The sequence below is a fragment of the Vigna umbellata genome, chromosome 1 (assembly GCF_029865625.1).
Source record: "Vigna umbellata cultivar VRB3 chromosome 1, Vumbellata_1.0, whole genome shotgun sequence".
Taxonomy (NCBI): domain Eukaryota; kingdom Viridiplantae; phylum Streptophyta; class Magnoliopsida; order Fabales; family Fabaceae; genus Vigna; species Vigna umbellata.
This window is the reverse complement of record NC_142165.1, coordinates 56,420,474-56,442,462: the sequence shown is the minus strand read 5'-3', so window position 1 is coordinate 56,442,462 and position 21,989 is coordinate 56,420,474. Positions and strand designations below refer to the sequence as shown.

The 21,989-nt window shown below is 40.6% G+C and overlaps 1 pseudogene; it reads left to right on the top strand.

Annotated features, from left to right (window-relative positions):
- Positions 1 to 1,418: 1,418 nt before the first annotated feature.
- On the top strand, positions 1,419 to 6,018 carry LOC148205833 (uncharacterized; annotated as a pseudogene).
- Positions 6,019 to 21,989: the final 15,971 nt, after the last annotated feature.

Here is a 21,989-nt window from a genome sequence, read left to right as displayed (position 1 = left end):
CCTCCATCCATCATTGTGGCAACTTTCCCAATGTACCCCTCATAGGTACCCGATATTGCATCAATTATAACCCTGTCTTGGTTCAAAGGCAATTCGGAAATCCCATGAAAGGGGCACCTTCACCGGACTACCTTACGACATTGTTCGTCTATTATGAGGATGGGCACCTCACCGAAACGTTGAGGAAAGTTAGAAGTGCTTGGGAAAACGTTATGCGAGCTGAAAAGGATTTAAGGTTGGGAGTGGTGGACGACAAAGTTAGTTATCATACCTGGATCCTGGAAAGGGTAAAGGAAGTCAAACTGCCTTTCAAGCCAATCAGCGATCAGCCAGTTGATGAAGGGTCCTCCCAAGACCTAGAGAGCGAAGAGGTGAAGGGGTTGAAAATAGAGATGGAAAAACTGAGGGAGAAGAATGCTAGGTTGAGAAAGGAATTACAAGCTGCGCGCAACGATTTCGTTGATATGAGGAATGATAAAGAAGAAAAAGCACAGGCCTATGAAGAAATTGTCAGAAGTCAGAAAGCCGAAAGAGATTATACATTCCGACTGAAACAAGATCTTGCAGCTGCAAGCAAGGAGCTCGCCATGAGAGTGAAGGAGAAGAATGCGGCGTTAGAAGAGGGAAAACAGTGGAAGCACCTCTACGAAGAAGCCAAAAGAGATAAGCGAGAGGCCCTGAAAAGACTGAGAGAAGCGCAGGTTCAGGTAGAAAAAGCGGGGCACGAGATGAAAGAAATGGCCGTGTCTTTTGAGTCAGATATGAGCCAGGAGCGTTGGAAGCTAGCAGAAGCAGAAGAAGAGCATCGAACCATGATAAAACAAATGGAGGAGTACATTGAGGAGCAAGAGGAAAGATGGAGGTCGACGGAGTTCGAAGAAAGGCATCAGGCTTTGGTAAAGCGAATGGAGGATCACATCGCCGAGCAAGAAGTGGTTGTGAGACATTGGAAGGAAAGTTTCTCCCAATTGGCGGCCTTGGCAAACGAAGCAATTGAAGACATCCCCAAGATGGTGTTGGACGCCGAAGCGAGCATTCATTTTTATAGCCCGCCGGAAGAGATAAAACTTTTTGTTAATCATTGTAAATGGTTGGTAGGCGAGATGAAATCCTTTATCGCTCGAGCTCGAGCGTGATGTATTTTGAGATCCTTGTGTCTCGTTTTCTTTATGCGATGTATTGAACTGAGTATTTTAATGAAAGATATGGAAGGTTTGTCTGGTATCAACTTGTATTGATTTCCATCAGTAATGTCATCGTGATCTTGTGATTTCCACCTGTTACCAACATGCATCATGTTTTCTTTATTTCGTTCTCATCTAATTTAAAGTTAATCAAATAATAAAACAGTACAAGTGAGGAAAACAACGGCCAATTTTCCGCGACATCCCTACAGGACTCGAGCCAATTCAAGGATAATGGAAAGCTGGGAGGAGTCGCAAGAATCCATCAAAGCCGAAGTTAGCCAGTTGAAAGACCAGGTTGGCCAGATCTTGGCTGCCCTTGAATCCTTGAAGACTACTGCAGAGTCTTCGTCCGCACAGATCGGAGGAAATGCCCATTTTTATCCCCCGTTGTTGAACACCGCCAGCCAATCGATACCTTTCCCGCCATATGGGTTACCCCCAGGTTACACTCCTCCCGTAGGAGAATACTTAGAAACAGAGCATGCATCTTTCTCCTTTCCCACAACTGTCAATGTACCGCCAATCGGCACTCAGGGACCCGTCTCCGTGTCAGCTCCCATGGTGAGTGCACAAGGGAACGAAACAAACACAGTTGAAGGGACACGAGTAACTGCAATGCCGTACGTGGTCGCTAATCATGAATCTTCAGCTAGGGCCGCATCGCAAACCGCAGTGCATGGGAGAATCAGTGACCTTGAAGGAGCTAAAGGCAGGCATGGAGATTCTTGAGGAAAGATTGAGGGCCATTGAAGGGGTGGAAAGCTACGGCTTTGGAGATGTTGCAAGACTAAGCTTGGCCCCTGGTGTGAAAATACCGCATAAGTTCAAGGCGCCGGAGTTTGAGAAGTACAAGGGTAGTACATGCCCTAAAAGCCATCTGACCATGTATTGTAGAAAGATGGCTGCGTACGCCTATGATGACCCGCTACTCATCCACGTTTTCCAAGACAGTTTGGCTGGGGTGGCGTTAAACTGGTATACCCATTTAGAGCCCTCTAGAATTCGTTGTTGGGCGGATCTAGCTGACGCTTTTGTGAAACAATACGTATACAACACGCATGTTGCACCGGACCGTCTGCAGTTGCAAAATATGGGGAAGAGAGACAATGAAACTTTCAAGGAATATGCCCAACGGTGGAGAGAATTGGCCGCGCAAGTTGAGCCACCTTTGTTTGACAGAGAGATGGTGGCAATGTTTGTAAATACTCTTCAGCCGCCGTTTTATGAACATATGGTGGGGAACGTGTCCGTCAATTTCGCGGATGTCATCATAATTGGCGAAAGGATAGAAATTGGGCTGAAAAACGGGAAAATTGTGTATGGCCCGCCCGCAGCTACAAACTACAAAAAACCCGGTTTCAATCCGGGAAAGAAGAAGGAAGGGGAGGTGCATGCAGCCTCGATAATGCCTGCGTGGAGAGGTCAGGCTCCCACTCATGGTTATCGACCATACTTAGGCCAACCCCCCTATGCAGCTAACGCCTCGTTCGATCATCAAACTAGGCCACAACAACAACAAGGGTATTATCAACCACCGCGAGTCCCAACTGAAGCGTGGAGGGCCGGGGCAAACGCGGGTCCAAATATCAATGCGGGTCAAAACACCAACCCGAGAAAGAATCAATTTGTTAATTTCACCCCCATCCCTATGACTTACACGGAGTTGTTGCCTCAACTTGTAAAAAAGGGTTTGGTTGCCATTTGCCCGATGAAGCCTGTACAACCTCCATACCCAAGGGGTTATGATGCAGATGCCAAGTGTAGTTACCATGGAGGAGGCATTGGTCACTCAACCGAGCGGTGTGTGGCTTTCAAGTATAAGATACAGGCTCTAATCGACTCTGGTTGGCTAAAGTTTCAAGAAGATAAGCCTAGCATCGAGGATAACCCATTGTCCGGGCATGGGAGTACCTCGACGAACGCCATCGAGGCCGGAAAACAGGAGTTGATAAGGGATGTGAGTGAAATCCGGAGTTCTAGGAGGTTTATTTTCGAGGCGTTGTTAAAAGTGGGCCTAGTGAAAGGTGATTATGATATGGGTACATCATGTGCACTTCATCCAGATGCTGAGCACTCTATTGAAGAGTGTGTTGAATTAGAAGATATTCTGCAAGACCTGCTTGACAGAAGTTTGATGCAAGTATGCCGCGAGGATAAAGAGGAAGAAGTGTTTGCACAAACTGGTGGGGAATCTGATGTAACTCTACCGGAACCGCTGGTGATACGTTTCAGTAGAACCACTCCTGCACCGATGACTGAAGAAAAACCGTCTGTGGTTATCTGTGTCCCATCCCCCTTTCCTTACAAAAATGAGAAAGCTGTCCCTTGGAGATATGGGGCATTTGCGTTAGGAGAAGGAAAGGGTGCTGACCCGGCCATTGAAAACATATCAGGCATCGGGGGATGACGAGAAGTGGTCGAATCTTTACACCACCAGAGCTGACAAGAGAGGGAGCCAACAATAAGGAAGCAACAATGACCGCAAAAGCTAAGGAGTTCTTGAAAGGGAAGGGTGTACAAGAAAAAGAGACCCCTGACGAAGGAGAGAAGAGAGAGATATCCGAAGAAGAGGCTTGCGAGTTTTTAAAGTTCATACAACAGAGCGAGTACAAGGTGGTGGAACAGCTAAACCGCATGCCTGCCCGGATCTCCTTGCTAGAACTGCTCATGCATTCTGCATCTCACAGGAAGTTGTTAATGAAGATACTTAGTGAGGCCCATGTGGAGCAAGGTATTTCTCTGAACAAGTTTGAGGGCATTGTTGGCAATATCGTTGCTAATAATTACCTCACCTTTACCGATGAGGAGATACCTATTGAAGGCAGGGGGCATAACAAGGCTCTTCATGTCTCTGTGAAATGCCTGGATCACGTCATAGCGCGTGTCTTGGTGGACAATGGCTCCTCTTTGAACGTCATGCCAAAGTCAACATTGGAGAAGCTACCCTGTGACGGAATGCATATGAGGCCAAGCTCAATGATTGTGAGGGCGTTTGACGGTAGCAAGAGGGAAGTCATGGGCGAAATAGAGTTGCCGGTCCAGATTGGCCCATGTGTGTTTCAAATAACCTTCCAGGTCATGGATATCCTCCCAGCCTATAGTTGTTTATTGGGTCGCCCGTGGATCCATTCTGCGGGAGTTGTACCTTCCACACTGCACCAGAAACTGAAATATGTCATGGGAGATAAGCTAGTGATAGTTTCTGGAGAGGAGGATCTCCTTGTGAGTGGGCCATCCTCTGCCCGTTATATAGAAGCAGCCGAGGAAGCTCTCGAGACAGCTTTCCAATCATTGGAGATCGTGGGAAACACCTATGTGGAACCATTTCCAGTAAACCCATATCTGTCATGTGCCTCTATCATGGCGGCCAAGGTCATGCTGAAAGAAGGCTATAAGTACGGGAGCGGTTTAGGCAAGCACGGACAGGGGCGGACATCCCATTGGAGGTGGTCGAGAACAAAAGCAGGTATGGCCTAGGGTACAAGCCCAGCAAGGGGGATAAGAAGAGGCTGATCGAGGAAAGGAGGGAGCGTAGTCTGGCTCGGATAGAACGACGGGAACCAAGGACGAGGAAGATTCACATTTGTGATATCAAGGAGAGTTTTCGCAGCGCTGGATGGGTGAACACTAGCCTTATAGCGGTCTTGGAAGAGGAAGATGGATCTGAAAGCTCGAACTTCGTGTGGGCTTGCTCACCAGATGCGCGGCTCAGCAATTGGAAGACTGTGGATTTACCTGTGATGTTTAATTCGAACGAAATGTAATATATTAATTGATCCTATCGCTTTACCCGGGGCTTTAGGATTCATGACTTACGGGTTGACGCTTTTATTTTGCTTTCAGTGTGATATTTGAATCGTGTTTATCCTCATTTAGCCTCCTCCATCGTTTTTTTGTTTATTTATTCTTTTTTCAAAAACTTAAATAATGCAGATATGACAATGAATATTTTGAAAATAACAATGTCGATATCCCTAATCTGGAGCACCCTGTCGATGATACGGAAGATGATTATGAAGATGGTTCGGAACCCTCTCCAGAACTAATGAGGTTAGTGGAACAAGAGTCTAAAGAAATAAAACCCTATCAGGAAGATGTCGAAATACTCAACTTGGGTGAGAAAGACGAGATAAAAGAAGTCAAGATCGGCACAACCATGAAAGAGGAAATAAGAGAAAGGTTGCGTGTCCTATTGAAGGAATTTAAGGACGTGTTTGCTTGGTCGTACAATGATATGCCCGGTTTGGATACCGATATCGTGCAGCATAAACTCCCTCTTAAGCCGGAATGCCTCCCGGTCAAACAGAAACTAAGGAGAATGAAGCCTGAGATGTCTTTGAAAATCAAGGAAGAGGTGCAGAAACAATTTGATGCAGGATTTTTGGCTGTGGCGAAATACCCGCAATGGGTGGCGAATATCGTACCAGTACCCAAGAAAGATGGTAAAGTTCGAATGTGCGTTGACTACCGTGATTTGAATCGTGCAAGTCCAAAAGACAATTTCCCACTACCGCACATCGACACTCTAGTCGATAACACAGCCAAGTTTTCGCTATTTTCATTCATGGATGGTTTCTCAGGATATAATCAGATCAAAATGGCGCCAGAAGATATGGAAAAGACAACCTTTATCACGCTGTGGGGAACTTTTTGTTATAAGGTGATGTCCTTTGGGCTCAAGAATGCCGGGGCAACATATCAAAGGGCGATGGTGGCACTTTTTCATGACATGATGCACAAGGAAATCGAAGTTTACGTGGATGACATGATTGCAAAGTCTGAATCGGAAGAAGAGCACGTTCTCAACTTGAAAAATTATTTGAGAGATTGAGAAAGTATAAACTCAGGTTAAACCCCGCCAAATGCACGTTTGGAGTGAAATCTGGGAAATTGTTGGGTTTTGTGGTTAGCCAAAAGGGGATAGAAGTGGATCCTGATAAGGCGCGAGCGATAATAGAAATGCCTGCGCCTAGAACAGAAAAGGAGGTTCGAGGTTTTTTGGGTAGACTGAACTACATTGCTAGATTCATCTCCCAATTAACCGCTACGTGTGAACCAATGTTCAAGTTGTTACGAAAGGATCAAGCTGTGGTTTGGAACGAGGACTGTCAAGCCGCTTTTGAAAAAATCAAACGATACCTGCAAGACCCTCCCGTATTACGTCCACCTGAGCCAGGAAGACCACTTATTTTGTATTTGACTGTGTTGGATAAGTCGATGGGTTGTGTGTTGGGTCAACACGATGAAGCTGGGAAGAAAGAGCACGCCATATACTACTTGAGCAAGAAATTCACAGACTGCGAACAAAGATATTCGTCGTTAGAACGAACTTGTTGTGCATTGGCGTGGGCTGCTCATCGCTTAAGGCAATACATGTTGAGTCACTCAACCTGGTTGATATCCAAGGTGGACCCTATCAAGTTCATTTTTGAAAAGCCTGCTCTTACTGGAAGGATAGCTCGGTGGCAAATGCTATTGTCAGAATATGACATCGTGTATGTTACTCAGAAATCCGTCAAGGGGAGTGCGTTAGCAGAATACCTGGCTCATCAACCCATCAGCGATTATCAGCCAATGCACCCGAATTTCCCGATGAAGATATCATGGCTCTATTCGAAGAAGGTAGAAAAAACCGAGACGAAGAAACGTGGTTATTATTCGACGGAGCCTCGAATGTGATGGGGCATGGCATAGGGGCAGTTCTCATCTCTCCAGAGCATCAGTACATACCTATGACGGCAAGATTATGCTTTAATTGCACAAATAACATTGCAGAATATGAGGCCTGCGCTATGGGTATTCGGGCGGCAATAGAGTCCAAAGTGAAAATTCTGGATGTATATGGAGATTCAGCCTTAGTCATCCACCAGTTAAAGGGAGAGTGGGAAACTAGGGATTCGAAATTAATTCCTTACCAAGCTTACATCAGGGGATTAATGGAGTATTTCGACGCCATCACATTTAACCACATACCGCGAGAAGATAATCAATTAGCAGACGCTTTGGCTACTTTGTCTTCGATGTTTGAAGTTGACCAAGATGCAGAATTACCAATGATTGAAATGAAGTGCCATGCAGAGCCAGCATATTGCCATTTCATCGAGGAGGAGGTAGATGGTAAACCTTGGTATTTTGATATCAAGCACTATCTTAAGACCCGAGAATATCCTGAGAAGGCATCTGAAAACGATAAAAGGTCGTTAAGGAGGTTGGCTGGCAGCTTTATTTTAAATGGGGATATTTTATACAAGAGAAATCATGACATGGTTCTCCTCAGATGCATGGATGCAAAGGAAGCCGAGATGATACTGAAAGAAGTGCACGAAGGTACCTTTGGCACACATATGAATGGGCATTCAATGGCCAGGAAGATCTTGAGAGCTGGTTACTTCTGGTTGACCATGGAAAATGATTGTTGTACACACGTGAGGAAGTGCGAGAAATGTCAAATGTATGCAGACAATATCAATGTGCCGCCCACGACCTTGAACGTGTTGTCTGCACCGTGGCCATTTTCAATGTGGGGAATAGATGTTATCGGAGCTATAGAGCCAAAAGCGTCAAATGGACACCGTTTCATACTAGTCGCGATCGATTACTTCACCAAGTGGGTTGAGGCTGCTTCTTATGCCAACGTGACTAGAAAAGTGGTGACCAAATTCATAAAAAAGGAGTTGATCTGCAGATACGGGTTACCTAACCAGATTATCACTGATAATGCCACCAACCTAAACAACCAGATGATGGCGGAGTTATGTGAGGAGTTCAAAATTCATCATCTCAATTCTTCCCCTTACCGTCCAAAGATGAATGGGGCAGTAGAGGCTGCTAATAAGAATATCAAGAAAATTGTGCAAAAGATGGTAGTCACCTATAAAGATTGGCACGAAATGCTTCCTTTTGCTTTGCATGGATATCGTACATCAGTACGAACGTCAACTGGGGCAACACCTTTCTCGCTTGTGTATGGCATGGAAGCGGTACTTCCATTTGAGGTGGAAATCCCATCTCTACGAGTTTTAATGGAAACCCAATTGGAGGAAGCTGAGTGGGTTCAAACTCGGTTTGACCAGCTCAATCTCATCGAAGAAAAGAGACTAACAGCGGTGTGCCACGGGACATTGTTTTACCAAAGAAGAATGAAAAAGGCTTTCGACAAAAAGGTGCGCCCAAGGGAGTTCCACGAAGGCGAACTGGTGTTAAAGAAGATTTTGCCTATACAAAAGGATCACAGAGGCAAGTGGACCCCAAATTATGAAGGACCATTTGTAGTAAAAAGGGCATTCTCTGGAGGGGCACTAATCCTCACAAGGATGGATGGAGAGGAGTTACCTTTACCGGTTAATTCTGATGCGGTAAAAAGTTTTACGCATGATGATTCCGCGATAGGGGATGCCACTAAGGGATATTAACACTGTTTTTGAATTATGTTGTATTCTGTGTTACTTCATTCAATAAATACCATACGGTCTTATCCATTATTCAACTTTTACGATTTTTCTTTCGACACGATTCATGTCGCACTGGGTTTTAAAGTAAAGTAAGGAAAAAAAGAAAGTGATAGTAATTAAAGCATCACAGGTATATCCATCGAGCACAAACTCGTTCCTGAGGGATGTCGTAAAAAAAAATAATAATAATAAATAATAATAAAAAAGGACACATGTTGAATTCGTTGTCAATAAAGTCTGCCGAGGGCATAGTACTTTCGAAAAGCAAAAGCAAACAAAGTTTTGAAAAATGCTAGTGTTGAGTCTTTTCCTGATTCATAGTAACTAGTGTTCTCTTCCTACTGAAGCATCTGCATTCATACTACTTGAACCCCTAGCTTTCTCGTTCCCCTTTAAAACAGAGGATTGTCATGAATATAATACTGGGGCAGTTTTCATCAGGATGCGCGTACCCAATGATCCGTCGATCGGAAAAAAAAAAAAAAAGAAAGACAAAAAAAAAAAAAGAAAAAAATTTAGTTGATGTGTCAATCGCTGTAGAGTTTCACTTCAGGTTTAAGGTTGGGGGAAGTAAGGCAAGCAAGCTTCAGAATGACGTGTGGCCATTTTTCTTCACTCAAGTGATAAAAGAAATTTATCCAGTTGCACCCCCCTTTGAGCCGTAAGTTATAATTGTTTTTCTTCATCACCCTCAACAAGAATCATTAGCATATCGATGTCAATCCAAAGGAACGTCAAGGGCGTCCAAGTCAAGGAGAAGATTTGTGGAAAAAGAGAAATGAAAAGAAAAGTTTCAAAAAGGGTCACAGTAGAGGTGACGAGACGAATGAAAAAAAAAAGAAAAAAAAAGAAAGCCAAAGAAAAAAGAAGAAGAAAAAAAAAACAACAACAAAAACAAAAAAACAAAACAAAAATGATGAAAAATAAAAGGACGTCCGAAGTTCCAAACTCCTAGAGATAGTTGACTCGACACATTGCAGATGATTCTTGTTAAGATAATTCGACCGTCAAACACTTATTTGGGCCTTCATTATCCGTTTCTTTCAAAACCCTTTGACCTTTAGCCAAGGTACAAGCCAATTAAAGTCCACGCCGACTGAAGAATGTTTGTCCTGATTTTTCTCATGAACTTAACTCTGGAACGAAATGATGTGGTGAATGACATGATCACTAGAAGAAGAGAAAAGCAGCATAAAGGAAAAATGAAAAAAATATAATGTGAAGTCTTCCCGTCAAGAGAGAATCGTCAAACTAGGGCATTCCTCCCTACCCAGACTTGTCCACCTCTCCAAATCACACTTATTTTGCACAACAAAGTTGGGGCAGGCTTGTCAGCCTTGATTTTCGAAATATTAACGACACCCCCGGATGGGGAGAGCACGAAAGTTAATGTTTCCCCCAAACCATCATTCAGCCATCCACTTTTCATAACCATTTTCTCACATTTTGTCGGGTTCAAGCTAGTTTGAATTGCAAGAAGCGTTAAAAGGGATTTGAACTAATGGTTACACTCTTTTCCTTTTCATCAAAGGACTCACTATCTCTCGACATTATTTTCAATGAATGCATTTTGAATGTACATCAAGTTGAACGACAATATTGACAACGGATTCCAAACCTAAAATTTTCAAAAAATATATAAATAAAAAAAACATATATATTAAAAAAAAAAAAAAAAAACGAAACAAATGCCTCATGTGTTCATGCATTCATGCACCCATATGACATCACATCATGCATCTCAAAAGAAGCAAAGAAAATTGTTCGAAAAATCCTCAAGGAAAAAAGTTATGGAAAAGGTTAATACGACTTTCGCTTCTAAGCCTGTTCATTGTTTTGCTCGATATTCACCAATGTTTCAAAAATTTGAGTCCAGGTTTTTCTTCTACAATAGCGCCCCTCTGTAGGGCAATCACCGAACCTAGTGATCAAGCTCATTCATTCATCCATAGGGTTGTTACACCCTCCACGAGCTTGTTACACCTCATTCACTCATCCATAGGGTTGTTACACCCTCCACGAGGTTGTTACACCTCATTCATTCATCCATAGGGTTGTTACACCCTCCACGAGGTTGTTACATCTCATTCACTCATCCATAGGGTTGTTACACCCTCCAAGAGGTTGTTACACCTTATTCACTCATCCATAGGGTTGTTACACCCTCCACGAGGTTGTTACACCTCATTCACCCATCCATAGGGTTGTTACACCCTCCACGAGGTTGTCACACCTCATTCATTCATCCATAGGGTTGTTACACCCTCCACGAGGTTGTTACATCTCATTCACTCATCCATAGGGTTGTTACACCCTCCACGAGGTTGTTACACCTTATTCACTCATCCATAGGGTTGTTACACCCTCCACGAGGTTGTTACACCTCATTCACTCATCCATAGGGTTGTTACACCCTCCACGAGGTTGTTACACCTCATTCATTCATCCATAGGGTCGTTACACCCTCCACGAGGTTGTTACATCTCATTCACTCATCCATAGGGTTGTTACACCCTCCACGAGGTTGTTACACCTTATTCACTCATCCATAGGGTTGTTACACCCTCCACGAGGTTGTTACACCTCATTCACTCATCCATAGGGTTGTTACACCCTCCACGAGGTTGTCACACCTCATTCATTCATCCATAGGGTTGTTACACCCTCCACGAGGTTGTTACACCTCATTCACTCATCCATAGGGTTGTTACACCCTCCACGAGGTTGTTACACCTTATTCACTCATCCATAGGGTTGTTACACCCTCCACGAGGTTGTTACACCTCATTCACTCATCCATAGGGTTGTTACACCCTCCACGAGGTTGTTACACCTCATTCACTCATCCATAGGGTTGTTACACCCTCCACGAGGTTGTTACACCTCATTCACTCATCCATAGGGTTGTTACACCCTCCACGAGGTTGTTACACCTCATTCATTCATCCGTAGGGTTGTTACACCCTCCACGAGGTTGTTACACCTCATTCATTCATCCATAGGGTTGTTACACCCTCCACGAGGTTGTTACGCCTCATTCATTCATCCATAGGGATGTTACACCCTCCACGAGGTTGTTACACCTCATTCATTCATCCATAGGGTTATGACGACCTCCATGAGGTCTGCACACCTCAAATCTCTTAGCCTTGTTCTTTTTGTTTTAATTTCCCTGTTGTTCCTTGTTCATTTTGAAATCCAGACGAAATTAGTATTTCTATCTTTACTTAGCTTTTACTCCAATAATACGAAAATATCAAATTTTCATATTATCCGGTAATATCTAAGTAAAGAGGGGCAGCTGTCAACACCTAATTTCGTCCGGATTGACTAAATAATAGGTCGCTTCTTACGTTGTCCCATTCTATGTAATTTTTCTTGTATTGTTTTTCTTTCATTTTTTATCTTTATCTTATTTGGTTATTTAATTTTTTTTTTAAGTTTACTTTATTATATTATATTACTTCATATTTTTTCTTTTCTTCCATTATTATTCTATTCTATTTTACTTTATTTTATTATTATTTTAATTCTATTTTCGTTATAATATGTATTATTACTATTTTGTATCTTCTTACATTATTTCTATATTAGTTTATTTTACTATATTTTATTTAGTCTTTTTCTTTTTTTAAAAAAAAAAAAAAGAATTAATTTAAAAATAGAAATAAAAAATAAAAAAATCCTAGGGTCAATGAAGCTGCCCCTCCTACAACGCAAAGCGTCAGGCAATGCTTACCGTCCTGCGACACACAGTTATGCTTAAAATGAGCACATTCAGTGACAGAGTGAAAAAGTCTTGCCTCCTTTTACTGAAATTTGTTACGTAAGACTACAAGCATACATCAAAGGGGAAGATTTTTCGAACGAGCTTCTGCAACTAATACAGTGAAGACATGAAGAAAAAGAAAAAAGACAAAAGGAAGATCCCAGGTCAGAGGATAGGCCAGAGCTCCCAGGAAGCAGAGGAGACAGAAGTTTGGGTTGGCTTTTGAAAATCGTTTCATCACAGTCATTAAAAAGAGAGGGAGAGAATCATTTTGCCTTCACCTTCACCTTGGCTGCCATCCGGAACCTGAGTGCACATTCAACCTAACGTTTCTGGGCGTGTAAGAACATTTTGGTAATCCAAAGAAGATTCGGTCTAAGAGAGCCAGGGGGACTAAAACCAGACGGAAGAGTCTTGAAGCCGCGAAGGTAAGTCTTCGTATTCCCAAGCTTTTTGGTCATGCTCCTCGTAGATATGCTTTCCTTATGCATGCTGAGAGATGAATGATTGATGTTCCACCAATGTATATGGTTGCATTTGCTTGCTTTCCTCTGTTAATCAAAACTGCACCCAAAATGCAGTTTCAGCGCCTGCAAACTTCGTCTATTTAACTAACAAGAGAAGATAGACATACACTTTCCTAACATCAACACTCCATACCCCTTTGTTACCCAGAAAACGTGCAAATAAAGAGTAAACTGGATTAGCAAATGCATTTTCATAAAGCAAAACAGAAGGCAGAAATAACTTTTCTATCTAACAAGATCTCCCTCAGCCCGAGTTATAGTGTCGGCCGCAGCTACCTTCCATCATCCTTCACCTGTATCAAAGAGAATAAAAATCACAGATCCCATGCCAATACACTCAAAGTTTGCCTCTGTTATATCCAACACATTCAAACAAGGGTGACAGATTAATATTTCAGCTGCATCGCTAGTTCAACATCCTTGAGTTCATTGACTCCAACACCAAGCACCAAAAACTACGTTATCACCAGCCTGTAATACACCTATCTAATTAGCCTACTCCCTCGAAATTCCTATGCTACAACATTCATCAGATTAATCCCAAAAATGGCAACCACACTCACACTCATACTCATCCGAACGTAACACACACCCATCGTTCCCAACCTCAGTAGACAAAACGTCAATGGGAGAACCAATCAACATCAAACCAATCAATAAACGATGAAAATGAGGGGAGGAAAAGAAGGAAAAGTGGTGTTGCTGGGGAAGTTTTGGCATAAAAAAAATTCGAAAAGGCCTGGATCTGGTGGCTGGCGACGATCTCGGTGGTGAGCGGTGCGGCTGGTCGAGATCGCGGTGGCAACCCGCCTCGCCGGCAACGCCTCAAGTCGAGCGCGAAGGTGGTCTCAGCCGTGAGTGATGGAGCTGGAAGGGCTGGAGTGACGGCCGGCGGTGGCTTCGACGGTGGGCGGCCCGTGTGCATAAGCTGGTGGAGGCGGACCCCTCCCTGGGTTGCCAGCGTCGGAGAGAGGAGACGAGATCGAGGAAGCATCGGCGCGGTGCTTGGATCGGAGAAGCAGCGTCAGCCTCGCGCGCGGAGAAGAGAAGGCAGTCACGCCGGGGCCGCCGGTGGTTTCGGGTGTACCTGTTGTCGCCGGCGTTTTCAGAGCTGGTGGAAGGCGGTGGCGTGGAGGCCGTTTCTGGCTGGGAGTGGCGGCGAACCTCCGGGAGGGGAAGAGACCTTGGGTATGGAGAGGAGAACGAGTATAGTGTTAGGGATGAAAGGGGAAATGCTGAAACCCCTAGGATTTCTGAACAAAATAATTGGGCCAAACCCTAAAACAAAAAATAAATGTTTTTCCTTTTCACACTCCTCTCTGCTTGGGTTTAAGCCCAGTCCGGTATTGGAAAGAAAAATGGTTTAGACACCACTTGCAACCCCATTCACACCCCATTTTCGTTCGGGCTTAAGCCCACTCTGCAAACAAAATAAAATAAAAAAAGAGAGGACTAGGCCTGACCAGCGAATACTCATGCACCTCCCGCTTTTCACCCGCGCACCCCCATACACCCCGGGCCAGTGCTGGGCCAAGCCCGAGAATAATTTTCTCCCGCAGTCTCTGTTTCTCACTTCCACACCTCCTGTCTGCTTGGGTTTTGGCCCAGTCCATCTACATGGAAAAAATAGTTTAGACACCCCAGTTTCTTATTTAGGCACCCCCTACTATTTGTTTTATTTTTATTACTTATTTATTTATTTGCTTTTCTTTATTTATTTATTATTTTTCCTTATTTATCTTATTCTATTTGTTTTTTATTTTATTATTTTTATTGTTGTTATTGTTTTTTTTGCTTTTTTATTTTATTTTATTTATTTATTCTAAATATCTATTTATTTTAAAATGCATATTTAATAATACATAAAAAATAAAATATTTATATATATATATACAAAATTTACAAACATATTTTAAAATGTTTAGGCACATGTGTGATCGCACGCATCGTCCTTGTGCTAAAACCTTTCTTCTTCTTTTCTAGAAAAAAATACAAATACAAAAATATTTTAAAAGGTTTAGGCACACGTGTGATCGCACGCATCGTCCTTGTGCTAAAACCTTTTCTTCTTTTTTCTCTTTCTTTTATAAAAAATACAAAATATATTTTTAAAGGTTATGCACGTGTGTGATCGCTCGCATCGTCCTCGTGCAAAAAACCTTTTCTTCTTTCTTATAAAAATTATAAAAAATACGTTTAAAGGTTTAAGCACACGTGTGACCGCTCGCGTCGTCCTTGTGCTAAAAACTTTTTCTTCTTCCTTATAAAATTACAAAAAAAAAATAAAAATAAAAATAATACGTTTTAAAGGTTAAGCACACGTGTGACCGCTCGCGTCGTCCTTGTGCTAAAACCTTTTCTTCTTTCTTAAATAAAATTACAAAAAATATTTTAAAGGTTGAGCACACGTGTGATCGCACGCATCGTCCTTGTGCTAAATACCTTTTCCGTTTATTTTATAAAAATATCAAAAAAATATAAAATTTTCAAAAAAACTAAAAACATCAACAATTTCAAAGCAACAAACAATATTTCTACCCAGAACTACGTTATCCTTGATTCTCCATCAAAAGTGGAGATACGTAGGAGCAAGGCTAGTCCTTGTCAGGTTCACTTCCCAAAAATCCAAAATCATTTTCAAAACAAATTTTCAAACAATTTCCAAACAAATTTCTCAAACAGATTCAAAAGAACTACGTAACCCTGATTTCTCATTCTGAATGAGAATACGTAGGAGCAAGGTCAATCCTTGTCGGGCCCAAAAAACTAAAAAATATATTTTGTTTCTTTAGAATTTTATTTTAGGGGATAGTTAAACATTTTGGAAACCACAACACATTCGCGTATTTAGTTAAGGGTACTGCCTTCGGGCAGGCGCTGTAGGGTGTTAATACCTTCCCTACGCGTAACCGACTCCTGAACCCATAATCTGGTTTTCATGGACCGTGTCTTATCATTTTATGGTTTTTCTGTAGTTTTCCAGAATAAACTATGGTGGCGACTCCAAATCTCTTTTCAAAACCCGTTTCTTTTTCTTCAAGAATTGGCTTTCAAATGATTCACCGTTGGCCATCAAGCATAAATTTTCTTGCTCATTAGAATCACTCGAGCTTGGGGAGTTTGATGTAGGGCTTAAATTTGAGCAAGTCAATTTATCCACATCTATGACTTCATTATAAGTGAGTTTTAAAAATTCCCACATTTCCTGTGCACTTTTATAAACAGAAACTTTGAAGAAATCATCAATGGTTAGTGCAGATAAAATTATATTTCTGCCCTTAATATCATATTGGGCTATCCTATTTTCCTCAACAGTTCTGTTAAAATAAGGTTTTTCCACTTCAACACTATCAACAGTACTTTTAGGAATATAAGGACCATTTTTTACAGCTTCCCAGATGCCTCTATCAATAGACCCCATGAAAATTTCCATTATGACTTTCTAGAATGCATACTTATCAATGGTAAAAAGTGGTGGTCTATTGATGGAAGCACCTTTGACGTAAACTTGATTTCGATCGGCCATTTTCGAAAAATTTGAAAGAATATCAAAGCAAGCTTTGATACCAATTGTTGGAACAATCGGTACCAATTTTGCGCAGCGAAATAAAAAAGTAATCGGTTTTGCGATTGTTAAAGAGCGTACAGTGTGTTCGGTCAATTAAAATGGTTCCTTTAATTTTCTTACAAAAATATTATCGAATAGTTGATGTGCAGAAAATATAAAGAGTGTATGGAGTAGAAAAATCACACAAATGATTTTTATTCTAGTTCGAATCAAAAGATTCTACGTCCAGTCGTTAATCACTATAAATAGTGATTAACCTTTTCATTAAACTATTGTTCACAGATTACAATAAGATGAAATACAAATAAGAACAGAAAGAACCTTCTTTCGACATACGAACTAGAAGTAAACTGCTCAGCCAACTTGAAGAGAACCGCTTTGACCTTAAACACACTAAGTGCAAGCTTCTCCTATTTACAAGACTTGACAGAAGCACACTATCACATAAGAACTTCTTCAAACAAACTGTATTCTCAAAAGTGGCATAGATTCATTTTCACTCATAGAGAGCTTCCCTTAGGCACTGATAACACTCTAGATTTACATATTTTTCTTTGTTAAAAATCATTTCTTAGATTTCTTTAGTTTTTAATTTCTTAGAATTAGGCTAGTTTTATGTTTTTCTCTTAATTCTTTAGTTTTATAAAATTCTAGTTAAAAATAGGTTTTTAGGAGTTTTTTTTCTCTTGTTAATCATTAGAGAATTTATATTTTTTCTTAGAAAATCTTTAATAAAAAAAAAATCTTTCTTTTTAATTCTTAGATTTTATTTTCTTTTCTTTAATTTGATTGTTTTTTTTGGTGCAGATATGAAATAAATTGGGCTTCTATGCTGACTGGACTGGCACTGGGTCGCGGAAATTGGGTGCTACAAGTAAAAATTTGAATGTTGCTGCTGCATTGGAGAATTGGGCCACTTGAGCTGCCACTGCATTAGGCTGAAAGTGAATTGGGCTGCATGGGCTGATTTCAATTAAGTGGAACGGTGTCGTTTTGGAGAGACTGAAGATGTTGTTGCAGGGGTCTTTACTTTTGTGATTTCATTTGGCAGAAAACGTTTTTGAAAGTGAGGGCATGTGCTGGGCAGAGAGACGTGAGACGAGAAAGGAAGAAGAGGAGCGCGGCACTCTGACCATAGCTGACCGGAGAAGCTGACCGGCGAGCAAATGGAGCTGACTGGAGATGCCACTTAGAGGGCGAAGATTGAAGCGTCCAAGTGAAGCGAGGTTCCCCTCTCCCAATTTTTCCTCTTTCTCTTTTCGTTCTCCAACCCTATATAAAGGGGTTTTTCTGCATGTAAATAGGGATATAGAGAATACTTCTTCAGACACATTTTTACCCTTTCAGTTTACAGTTCTCTGTTCTAGAGATTAGGGTTTTTACGCTTTTCTTAGAGTAGGATACTGTTCTTGATTCTGGATGTCGCTGATGAGATTCATGGATCCGCGACAATCCGTGAGTTCCTCATTCGGTGATCTCTGGTATAATGTTTGTAATTTTCCTTTCTCATATTAATAAAGTGCAATTTCGTGTTTCTTTCTCATTTCTGGTTTGCGTTTTGATTTTGTTAACTGTTTTTTTTATTCTGCCATTGTTATGTTCTGAGAAAACGAATTGGACTCTCATTCTCTGCATCTTTGCAATTCCTTTTGGAATTGAATGACTCCACAGTGAGCAATTGTTTTATTCGAGATGTCTTCTCGAGTCAGAGATGAGTTCAATTCTGTTTTTTTTAGATTGTTATATTGCTTTCGATTGGTTAGAATTTAGGTACTGTTTTTGATTTGTTTTAATTCTAAATTCTGTTTTTGATTGATTTCTGGTGATATATAGATTAGGATAGAGTGATCTGTATTGCTGATTTGGTTTCATTGCAAGTTGATTTCTGTATTAGCCAATACTTCTTACTTTGATTTTTGTTTTCCTGTGAATGGATTAGGTTTAGTAGATTAGATGTTGAACTGTCCACTCTTTTGGTTCGGATACATGTATATACCACTTCTTTTAGGGATCTTAGTACCTTGTTCAGTTTTAGTTTTGGTTTCCCTGTGCTGTTAACTGTTAGCATTCATAGGTTAGTTTTAATTGCATTCAGTTCTCATTTTAGTCTATGTTCTGTTTTGTTATGCATTTATTTTATAATTTAGCTTAGGTTCCAGTTTTGTTTTTATTTCTTTGCAATTTATTTCTTGATTTTTCTTTTATATAGATTAGATTTCTTTATTCTTGTCTCTTTAATTTCATTGTTTCATATTTCATTTCCCCACCTTGTTTTAGTAGTTATTAAATAGTAAATAAATACAAGATTTAACTCTACACTTTAGGCTTAATTGTACCGAGTCTGAGGATTGATACCTAGGTTGTCCCTTTACTACATTAGTGGGGAAACTTAGTTTGTTCTGTTTTTGCGCGACGAAAAACAGTTTAACAAATGGCGCCGTTGCCGGGGACTCGGCGAATTGAGTTTTAGAGTGTTAGGTTAGTCTTGTTTAGGTCTGTTTTCTTACTTGCATTTCTGTCTGTGTTCATATAGCTTAGGCTCAGGAGTGTAGAGTAGTCCTTGCATCTATATAGTTTGTATAGTTTTTCTTTTCTTTCATAGATTTCTTGTGTTGAATTCTGTACTAGAGGTCTTAGAGGTCTATTCGCTACTAGAGGTATTAGAGGTCTATTCTTGTGTTGAATTCTGTACTAGAGGTCTATTGGTGTTTCTTCTAGTGAGCCTTGGGTAAGCATGAATTATTACTCTTCATATGATAACTGTTCTTTTCCTTATAATGCTCAACCACCAAGATTTGACCTGTTTTATGAGCCTATTCCTGAGGAATTTTTGCAGCCAATCAATCAAGATTTCCAGCAGCAACCACCACTTTGTTTTCAACCATATGGTGAGCAGCAACCCTGGATTATGCAGCAGCAGCTGCCACATTTATATTGGCACCAATATGCTGAACCAAAGCTGGAGGAATTCCAATCAGTGCAGCCATGGCAAGATCAATTCTGTGATCAGCAGCAGGGGATTCCAGTATCTGAAATTCAAGGGATGACCACTCAAGTGGCTCAATTAGTAGCTGTAGTCAACAAGTTGACTGGGAGAGTTGAAAAGGAGAAAGAGGCAGCAACCAATGAAGCACCACTGCTGGTAGCTGCTGCCACAGAGTTTCAAGAGATTAAGTGTCCAACCACCTCTGTAACTGTATACTCTAATCCTTCTTTCATTGATTCACATTCTACTTTAAATTTTGATGATGATAATTCCAATTCTCTGATGAGTGATGATTGTATGAATGCATCTGATGATTTTTCTGAATGTGTTTGTGAACCTTATGACCATAATTACACTGGTGATGATTTTGAAAAGCTAGTTGATGGTTTTAGGGAGTTGGCTGTGATTCATGATTGTAATAGTTTTATTGATGTTCCTATATCTGATTTTACCACTGCTAGTGCTCAATTAAGTAAAAATGTCTGTTATGATGGTGATAGTACTGAACCTCATTCTTGTTTCAATGAAATTGATTGTACTACTGATTTAAAAGTTGAATCTGCTGAACTGGAAGTACAAACTGATTTCAGAAAGTCCAAAGAGTATTTGAAAAAAATGAGGGAAGCTGCTGACCATGTTTTGGTGCTGCAGTACTGTGAAATGGATTTTGATGTTGATGTGGGTGATCCTAGAATTGATTTGACTGTGTTTGATCAAATGCATGATGTGCCTGTAGAAGTTTTTGATTTTACTCCTTGCTTTGATCATTCTAATATCATAAATTCAGCCTATTCCATTGATAAAGTTCATATACCTACATCTAGTGTTTTTCATGATTGCACAGATTTAAATGCACTTCTTGATGATGAATCAGATGCTCATGATGCTAGATATGCAGTTTTTGATGATGTGAAAGTTGATTTGGCTGATTTTGAAAATGCTTGTACTGATTTAGGATTAGAACTTGAACTTGAGTTTGCTGGGTTCTTAAATTCTTTAGAACTGAACAATGAAAAACTCACTGCTTGTACATGCCTTGGGGTGGTTGTGAAATTTGTGAAGAAATCAATTCTGCCATATGCTCTGCTTCTAACTATTTTGCAGGTGCCAAGGAAGAGTTAATTATGAGCAAGCTGGATGGAAATGACCCTGCTGATGCAGCTGGTGAACAGAGAACCTTGGATGATGCAACTAATGAATCTGTTGAGATTGGTGAGGTTGTTTTTGAGGAGCCACAACAGGTTGATTCTAAACTTGAATTTCCTCTCTGTTTGGGTGAGTTGCAGAATAGCTTTGATGAACTGTTGCATGCTAAACCTATAGTACCTCTAGCTGATATTTGTGCTACTAGGTCTGGTCATTATGTGATTCTAGATAAAAATTTTCTTGTGAACCAGATTGAAACAAATGACAGTAGGTTTGTGATGTAGATACATATATTCTTAATGACCTGCTAGATGATTCTGCATTTACTTTGGACAGTTCTGCAAAGTTTGATGACTCACCTATGCATTTTGACTTTGATTTGGATGTAGCAGCTTATACAATTATTGCAGATACTGATATTAAGGCAGCTGCACGCATTGAAGGTAAAAGGAAGTCCTAGTTGATGCAGAAGAGGATGCCAATACTGCTCAAGGATGGAACACACAGAGTCAATATCTGAGGACTGAGGATTCTGCTGTTATTGCTGACATACTTAATGCATAATTGAAAGAAGTTGTTGATTTGAAAGAGGACAAAAGCACTGAAACATTTTTTCTGGATGAAGGGGGCATAGCTAATTCTGGTGAGACACCTACAAGCTTCAAGTCAGTCTCGTGCACCAATCAACTGCCAATTTTTGAGAGAGAGCTGATGATGCTAAAGCAGAGAGCTGGGAAGGAGCTAATGCACATCTTGGCTGACAATGGAGAAAATCCAATAAGCTTTTTCTTTTCCCTTCTTTTAAATAGTAGTTATAGGTCTTTTATAGTAGTTTACATAGCTTTAAGTAGTATAGTAAATAGTAGAGTAGAAAATATGTTGTTTTTCATAAAAATAGAAAAAATTAACTTTGACTTGTGGCCAATCTGAATAAGTTCTTTTTCTTTGTAGCCTTATAGTTTTAGTTTTCTTTTTCCGTTTTGTTCCTGTACATGTTGTGTTCTATTGCATTTTCTCTTCTGTTCATATACATTTTATACTCTTTTATGTTCAGTCTTAGTTCTATTTTGTTCTGTGTTTTCTTGATTAGTTTTTATGCTCTTTATTAGATCTGTCTTGTGTATATCCATTTTTAGATCTGTTTTGTGTATATATGTGTTTTTCTCTGCTGTTTTAGAACCTTACCCACTCACACATTGAGGGCAATGTGCCTCTTAAGTGTGGGGGTGGGAAGGTATAGGTTGGTTTAAATTTTTTTTTTTATGTATATAGCTTTGTTAGCATCTGTTTTAGTAATAAAATAGGGGTATTTTTTTTTCTGAACTGTTTTTCTCTTAGTTTAGGTCTGGTTTGGT